Source organism: Gekko japonicus, unplaced genomic scaffold (genome assembly GCF_001447785.1).
Source record: "Gekko japonicus isolate JY-2015 unplaced genomic scaffold, Gekko_japonicus_V1.1 scaffold4013, whole genome shotgun sequence".
Classification (NCBI taxonomy): Eukaryota; Metazoa; Chordata; class Lepidosauria; order Squamata; family Gekkonidae; genus Gekko; species Gekko japonicus.
In genome coordinates this window covers 40,459-49,257 of record NW_015167663.1, presented here as the reverse complement: position 1 = coordinate 49,257, position 8,799 = coordinate 40,459, and the positions used below count along the sequence as shown (strand labels likewise).

Genomic DNA, 8,799 nt, shown 5'->3' with positions numbered 1-8,799 from the left:
CGATGACTCCCGACTGGTATCTGACCCCTTTCTGAATCGGCATTTCCATGATGTTATTCCGAAACGGGATCGTGTTCTGGTAATACAATCATAGTCATGAGATGCCCATCCCCAGTGAGCGAATTACTCAAGAGTCGCCGTCATGATTTTATGACTGTGGGTCCCAGGATTTCTCTTTCTCCTGTTCTTCCTGATCACGATACTGTTTTTCACTCAAGGTCACTGAGTGCATGAGCAAATCCCTGGGGAAAAACAAACAAACTTGTCTATAAAAATACATTGATGCAATTAGTTTTTTTTTTAAATTGCTATGTTGCATCATCAGCCCCTAATGTGTTTGTTGCCTTATTTTAAACATTTGTGGTCCCTTTGTAGCTACACTAAGGATGCTGAAGGTGAGTTTTGTTATTGAACAGGAAGGGAAAAAAGGGGGAGAAAATACAATTTTGAACGCAGTTAAATAGAAACTACCCTGACCTGCACAGCGCAGGCTAGCTTTATCTCACCAGATTTTGGAGGCTACACAGGGTCAGCCTTGGTCAGTATTTGGGTGGGAGACCTCCAAGGAATATCAGGGTCATGATGCGAAGGCAGGTGATAGAAAACCACCTCTGAATGTCTCTTGCCTCAGTTCTGGTCCTCATACTTCAAAAAAGATATTATAGCATTGGAAAAGGTGTGGAAAAGGGCAACTGCAATGATTAAAAGGATGGAACGCCTTCCCTACGGAAAAAAAAGTTTAATGAGGTTAGAGCTTTTTAACTTGGAGAAATGACGACTGAAGGGTGATATGATCAGGGGTCATTTCCTGCAGGAGCGCACAGGAGCGGAGCTCCGGCAGTAAAGAGTCCAGGGGGCGGGCACATGCGACAAGCCCCACCCCCTGCTCCCAGCAGCCCTCAGTCAGAGCAAGAAGCAGCCAGGTAAATTGCAGGGGCCCCCCGGCCCCAAAACAGTCCAGTGGCACCTTTAAGGCCAAGTTTTATTCAGGTACAAGCTCTCCCTCCTCTGCGAGGACAGATCTGCACGTTCCACTCCCCCCCCAATAACTACCAATCCAAAACAACCCAGTGGAGCCTGAGCGGTGGGTGTTTCCTTCATGCACACTTCTGGTGTGTCACACTTCCGGGGTGTGACATATGCAAATAAGTTATGCTAATGAGTTATGCTAATGAGCTCATGCACCTCGTTTTCTATGAAATGACCCCTGGATATGATAGAGGTTTACAAAATTATCCATGGGGTACAGAAGGTAGAGAAAGAAGTTCTTTTCTTCCTTTCTCACAAGTCAAGGATTCAAGGGCACTCAATGAAATTAAGGAGCACGAGGCTTCTTCACCCAAAGAGTGATTAACACATGGAATTCACAGCCACAGGAAATGGTGGTGGCTACAAGCGTAGAGCGAATTGGATAAACATGTGGATTGGATAAACATGCGGAGCAGAGGTCCATCAGTGGCTCTTAGCCACAAGGCAGAGATGGAACAGTCTGTCTGGGGCAGTGATGTTCTGTATTCTTGGTGCTTGGAGGGCAAGAATGGGAGGGCTTCTGGATTTCTGGCCCCGCTGGTGGACCTCCTGATGGCACCTGGGTTTTGGCCACTGTGTGACACAGAGTGTTGGACTGGATGGGCCACTGGCCTAATCCAACATGGCTTCTTTTATGTTCTTAGTAGTTGGGGAGGCAACAGTGGGAGGACTTCTGGAATTCTGGCCCTGCTGGTGGACCTCCTGGTGGCACCTGGTTTTTGGCCACTGTGTGACACAGAGTGTTGGTCTGGATGAGCCACTGGCCTGATCCAACATGGCTTCTCTTATGTTCTTATAACCCCACCTAGGTTCACTGTAAGTTGTCTGACTTGATGTCAAAAAAACCAAAACCAAAAACAAGAAACACAACAAAAGAGAAAGAAACTGGCAACAAAACAAATTAAGAACAGAGTATTCGGATCATTACTTTAAACTGATATCTGGGAAAACTTGGGAAAAGAGTGATCATTTTCGCAATAAAAAAGACCTCCCTTGCTGGACTTCTTTTGAGACAGAGATTCCATAGAGGGGCCATCACTACCCCAAAAGGCCCATTTCTAGGAAGAAGGAGGAGGAGGAGGAGGAGGAGATTGGATTTGTACCCCACCCTTCACTGGGAGTGAAGGAAGGTTGTGGAAGGTTGGTAGTTCAGCAGTTCGAGACCTGGGTGTGCCGCATGACAGAGTGAGCTCCTGTCTCTAGTTCCAGCTCCTGCCAACCTAGCAGTTCAAAAGCAAGAAATCACAAGTAGATAAATAGGGACCACTTCGGTGGGAAGGTAACAGCGTTACCGGCCACATGACCACGGAAACGACTTCGGACAGCGCTGGCTCTTCGGCTTGGAAATGGAGATGAGCACCGCAACCCTAGAGTCGGATTCGACTGGCTTTCGAGCAAGGGAACCTTTACCTTTACCTTCACTGGGAGTCTCAGAGCAGCTTCTCTTTCGCAGCTTTCTCATCTTTCCTCAGAAGGCAGTCAGACCCTACGTGTTGTTCCGTGCACAAATTAGGCGTGAGGAGAATTTTGATCTTATCACCAGGCAAACTTGTCTTGACTGAATGTCCTCAGTCACCTGGGGTGAGGCCGGGGGAGACCCTGAAATGACGTCTGATCTCCAGACTGCGGAGGCCCGTTTCCCTGGAGAAAATGGCTGCCTTGAAGGGTGAACTCTGTGACATTACACGCCGCCAATGTCCCTCCCCTCTCCACACCCATCCCTCCTCAGGCCCCACCCCCAAATCTCCAGGGATTTCCCCACCCAGAACTGGCAGTCCTGATTAGACCTCCTCGCCAGACCCTCCGCCAAGCCATAACGCTGGCTATTTCTACTACAGTGAAAAATCCTTTCAGCAGCACAGTGGGTGCTTTCAGACGGGGCGTTGCAGCCGGCGTAAACTGCACCGATTCCAAACGGTACAGTTTATGCCGGCTGAAATGCGATCACACTTATCTCCTGTCTGTGGAGACCGTCGCTGTATGCCCGTTCATATGCAGTGGGCGTCGGCGTTTTTTTAAAAAAACTCAGTTTGAGCATGCGCATAGGCAGCCATCCACAGAATGGCGATCCTCACGCATGCGCAAAACATCCCGTCTTACATTTAAAGTTTAAAGGTAAGGACTTACCTATAAAGTTTAAAGACCAAACTGGCCTCCCTGAGCTCTCGGAGTCCTCTAAAACCTTAAACTAAGGACTTAAAAAAAAAATGCCGGGGCGAAGCTTCGCCCAAGCGCATATCGCTGACCTAACCAAAAAAAAAAAAGGCAGGCGAAAATCGGAAGCCTCGGGCTTCCGAACGGAAGTGGCTCTACAACGTTGGAGAGTGATCAGACGGGGGTAAAGCGATTACAACCGTTGCACTCAGGATACCACCACTTGGGGACCTAGTGGCAGAATACAGCGGTGTAAAGCTCTTTGCAACGGTTAGGGACGGAAGGCAGATGTTCGCCGTGTGAACGCTGGTAAGTACACCGATTCCAACCGGCACCTATACCGTTGCAAATGCCCAGTCTAAACGCACCCAGTGTTGGAGACCAGTGTTCCTCCTCAGATTGCAAAATGATGAGGGGGACGAGCTGAGGAACAGAGAGTGCGAGAGAGACTCCTGATACTGTCCACTCGGGAAAAAGTTGCAGGATAGGGTAAATGAGGTCCTATCCAGACTAATGATTTGTTCACTCTTAAAAAAGCAGCAACAGCGAAATAGTATCCAAATGGCAATCTGGTAGGCTTGCCAAGTCCCCCCGGGGGGTGGGGAAACCCCCGCCTCAGAGGCCCGTTCCCCGCCGCTGCCAGATCGGGCCCTGGGGGGAACTCCACCCCAACGTGCACATCACCAGAGAGTGCCGTGACCACGCCGGGCATGCTGGGGGCGGGGCCACTGTCATCTGAGGGAAAACTCTATCGACCCGGGAATCCCCCGCTCCGGAACAAGGTGACACTTGGCAACTCTACAATCTGGTCAACCTATTTTGTGTCGTTCAAAGGTTTTTGTGACTATACCTCCCCCACTTCCAAGAAGACAATACTGATCTTGAAAGCCAGTTTGGTGTAGCGGTTAAGTGCGCAGACTCTAATCTGGGAGAACCGGGTTTGATTCCCCACTCCTCCACTTGCACCTGGCTGGATAAACTTGGGCAAGCTGTAGTTCTGATAAGAGCTGTTCTTGAAAAAATAGCAGTTTCTGTCAGAGCTCTCTTAGCCCCACCTGCCTCACAGGGTGTCTGTTGTGGGGAGGGGAAGGGAAAGGAGTTTGTAAGCCGCTCTGAGACACCTTTGGGTAGTGAAGGGCGGGGTATAAATCCAATCTCTTCTTCTTCTTCTTTTTCTTCTTCTTGATGGACCACTGGTCTGATTCAGTATATGGTAGCTTCATGTGTGATCCATCTAGCTTCTGATAATAGCAGAGCTGTGGTATTTTTCACCATCTGGAATTTCCGAATTGATTTTGAGGGGGAGACCAATGTCCAGTGCATTACAGTGGTCTAGTCTTGATGTTACCATAATCAGAAGCCAGTGGGATGAACATTTTAACATATTAACACCCGGGGCATTCTGGGGCTGATCTACTCTCCCCCCCTTCTCCTACAAAAAGAACTTCAAAGGGAGAATCCAATGTGAAATCGCCACATAATTCACTTACAAGTTCAGGATTATTCCTTCCCATAATTCTCAAAAGGACTTTGGATTTACTATAGGGCCTAATATCTTACAGAGCACACCTCATGCAGACGTTTCTTATTTCAGCTACATTTGTATGCTGCCTCCTGCAGGCCTCAAAGGAGAGTGCAGTGCTTATGACTGAGGGCCGTGGGGGAGTCCCCGTTGCAACTCTGCTTCCGTCTAATTGCAAAGGAGTAATCCTCTAATAATAGAAAACAACCCACCCCTGAATAATCCCTTTAGCCACGACAGCCCATCCCTGCTGAAATCGGGGAGGAAGATGTGGCCATGCCGGGGTGCGTGTGGTCACACTTTCCTGGAATTGCACCAGGAAGAATGAATAGGCAACAACAGCCAAGCAGGAACCACATCTGTGGTTGCCAGTAAATAACTCCCTGTCAGGCAGCAATCTGATTGCAGGCGTTGTTTCGTCACTGTCTCCTACTCTGGTGAAACCCAGTTTGGGGGAGGTATATAAAGGGTAGGGAGAGCCTTTCCCCATCATCACAGCGGCCTGAATCCTTCTCTGTCTTCGTTAGGCTCGGTGAGTGTTTTTTCTCTCCCTAAACCACCACTGGGAACCTCTGAAGGCCGGCCCGCCCCACATAGTGGACTTCATAGCTCTTCTGGGACATTTCAATTTGGAAAAGAGACGATGAAAGGGGGCCATGAGAGAGGTTTTATAAAATTATCCCTGGGGTGGAGAGGGTTGGCAAAGAGAAATTCTTCTCCCTCTCCCCAGAGACTAGAACTCGAGGGCATCCGATGACGCTGATGGGCAGTAGGCTCAGGATGGACAAAAGGAAACACCACTTCATGCAGAGAGGGATAAAAATGTGGAATTCGCTGCCAGAGGATGTAGGGATGGCCAAAGGGTTAAACAGCTTTAAACGGGGATTAGATAGCTTTGTGGAGGACAAGCTGATCATGGTAGCTGAGGGGAACCTCCACATTGAGAGGCATGAAACCTCTGAATCCCAGAGCCAGGAGGCAACATCAGGGGAAGGCCTCGGCCTCTCTGCCCTGTTGTTGGCCCTCCAGAGGAACTGGTTGAGGCCACTGTGTGAGACGGGATGCTGGACAAGATGGACCCTCACTGGTCTGACCCAGCAGGGTTCTTCTTATGTTCTTCTGAGGGGAAGGCCTCGGCCTCTGTGCCCTGTTGTGGGCTGTCCAGAGGAACTGGTGTGAGACAGGATGCTGGAGTGGATGGATTATTGGTCTGATCCAGCAGTACTCTTCTTATGCTCTTTCTCTTTCCTCAAGACATCCTAGGAAGGGTAGTTCCATGGGGGGGTGGGGCGGAATCTACGAACCAAAATAAGACGTTGCTTTAGGGTTGCCAGGTCTGGGTCAGAAAAGACCTGGAGATTTTGGGGGTAGAGTCAGGAGAGGGCGGGGTTTCGGGAGAGGAGGGGCCTCAGCATGGTAAAATGGAGTCCACCCTTCAAAGCAGCCATTTTTCCCCAGGGGAGCTGCTCTCTGTCAGCTGGAGATCAGGTGTAAAAGCGGGAGATCCCCAGGCCCCACCTGGAGGCTGGCAACCCGACATTGCTTTGTAGCCTTTCCAGAACAGGCAGAAGCTATGGCCACAGAGTAGCTACATCCCAGGCAAATCATTGGAACAGAGATCTCTTTGCCTCTTTGTAAAAAACCCCCTAACTTCTAACAAACTATCAATCTTCACATGAATGATTTTACTGTTTACTTTGGGCTATACAAAGTTTATTTATTGAAATCTGTGTAAGATGTTTCTCTGCTGCCTCTTCGGAGTCGCGAGAAAGCTGCCAATGGAAACCGTGCTGCAATGTTTAGGAACATTCCGTGCCGCTTCTTCAGACTCCGCCCGAGGCCGCTTAAAAGGAAAACCGTGCGAACTAATTCTTTATTTAGGATCTTTCTATGCTGCCTCTGTAGAGCCTCGCTTGAGGCGGCTGCCAACTGAATTCACTCCCATATTCAAAACAAGCCCTTGGCTGCGGTCACGCCCACTCGGTAATCCACTTCCGATCCACTTCCAGTGCACTTTCCAACTGGACTTTTATTACTGTGAGCTGGCAAAATCCAGTGGGAAAGCGGATTGAAAGTGGATTGGAAGTGGATTATTGAGTGGGTGTGGCCACAGCCCTTACAAAACAGACCATTGGTCCTGAACAGCATCAAAATAAGCCATAAAACAGAAGCAGGACTCTAATCTGGGAGAACCGTGTTGGATTCCCCACTCCTCCACTTGCACCTGGCTGGATGACCTTGGGCAAGCCGTAGTTCTGATAAGAGCTGTCCTTGAAAAAGAGCAGTTTCTGTCAAGAGCTCTCTCAGCCCCACCCACCTCACAGGGTGTCTGTTGTGGGGAGGGGAAGGGAAAGGAGTTTGTAAGCCGCTCTGAGACACCTTTGGGTAGTGAAGGGCAGGGTATAAATCCAATCTCTTCTCTCTTCTTCTTCTCTTCTTAAAAAGCGGGTAAGGGGAAGCCCCCCAATTAAATGCTGTTTAAGTTGATCACTGTTGCAATCAGTTATATGGCTGCCAGACCCAGGCGGGGAAACTCCTGAAGATTTGGGGATGGAGCCTGGGGAGGACAGGGACCTCAGTGGGGTACAGGGCCACGGAGTCCACCCTCCGAAGCATCTGTTTCCTCCAGGGGAGCTGATCTCCGTAGTCTGGAGATGAGCTGTAATTCCGGGGGATCTCCAGGCCCCACCTGGAGGCTGGCATCCCTAACGGCATTGGTGCGGTAGGGGTGGTGGTGGAAAGGGCCGTCAGGTCACAGAGCCTTATGGCAACCCTGTCAGGCTGTCAAAGCAAGAGATGGCTCAGAGGTGGTTTGTCATTGCCTGGCTCTGCATAGCAACCCTGGACTCCCTCGGTGGTCTCCCATCCAAACACTAACCAGGGTTGACCCTGCTTAGCTTCCGAGGAGGGAGCCCCACCAACATACCTCTGTGCTGTACAGCACCTCCGGGTTCAGTCGAATGCTGCCCTGCGCAAAGGGAATGCTGCTTGGTGTTGTGGTTAGGAGCGCGGGTCTCTAATCTGGGAGGACCAGGTTTGATTCCGCACTCCTCCACATACAGCTGCTGGAGTGACCTTGGGTCAGTCACAAGTCCTTTCAGAGCTGTCCACTTAAGAGCAGTTCTCGAATGAGATCTCTCCAGCCCCACCTACCTGGCAGGGTGTCTGTTGTGGGGAGGGGAAGGGAAAGGAGATCGTAAGGATAAAAGGATATTATAGCTTTGGAAAAAGTGCAGAAAAGGGCAACTCGAATGATAAAAGGGTTGGAACACTTTCCCTATGAGGAAAGGTTAAGGCGCTTAGGGCTCTTTAGCTTGGAGAAATGACGACTGAGGGGTGACATGATTGAGGTTTATAAGATTATGCATGGGAAAGAGCAGGTAGAGAAAGAGGTACTTTTCTCCCTTTCTCACAATACAAGAACTCGTGGGCACTCCATGAAATTGCTGAGCGGTCGGGTTAGAACGGATAAAAGGAAGTACTTCTTCACCCAAAGAGTGATTAACACTTGGAATTCACTGCCACAGGAAGTGGTGGCGGCTACAAGCATGGACGGCTTCAAAAGGGAATTAGATAAGCATACGGAGCAGAGGTCCATCAGTGGCTATTAGCCACAACGCAATGTTCCCTCTAAGCTGTGGAGTCTTGTGAGCAAAAAATCTACTCTGTGAGCTACCGGCATTCAAATTGTGAGCGAGCGATTTGGCTGCTGCATTGAACTAGTTTGCTCTGGAGCCATCTTTCCTGAGCTAGGGCAAAAATGTGTGAGCCGGAGGCTAAAAAATGGTGAGCTAGCTCACACTAACTCAGCTTAGAGGGAACACTGGCCACAAGGTATAGATAGGGACTCTGGGGCAAGTGATGCTCTGTCATCTTGGTGCTTGGGGGGGTCAACAGTGGGAGTGCTTCTAATGTCCTGGCCCCACTGGTGGACCTCCTGATGGCACTGGTATTTCTGGCCACTGTGTGATACAGAGTGTTGGACTGGATGGGCCTTTGGCCTGATCCAACATTGGCATCTCTTATGTTCTTATGTTCTTAAGCGGCTCTGAGACTCCTTTGGGTAGTGAAGGGAGGGGTATAAATCCAATCTC

At 49.7% G+C, this 8,799-nt stretch overlaps 1 protein-coding gene across 1 annotated transcript in view; it reads left to right on the top strand.

Moving 5' to 3' along the window:
- Window positions 1–5,154: 5,154 nt before the first annotated feature.
- Window positions 5,155–8,799, top strand: part of LOC107112909 (protein S100-A8-like) — an 8,126-nt gene continuing 4,481 nt past the window's right edge. Inside the window, exon 1 of the mRNA XM_015414117.1 lies at window positions 5,155–5,237. The gene's annotated coding sequence lies outside the window, so the exon portion shown is untranslated. The remainder of the gene's footprint in view (window positions 5,238–8,799) is intronic.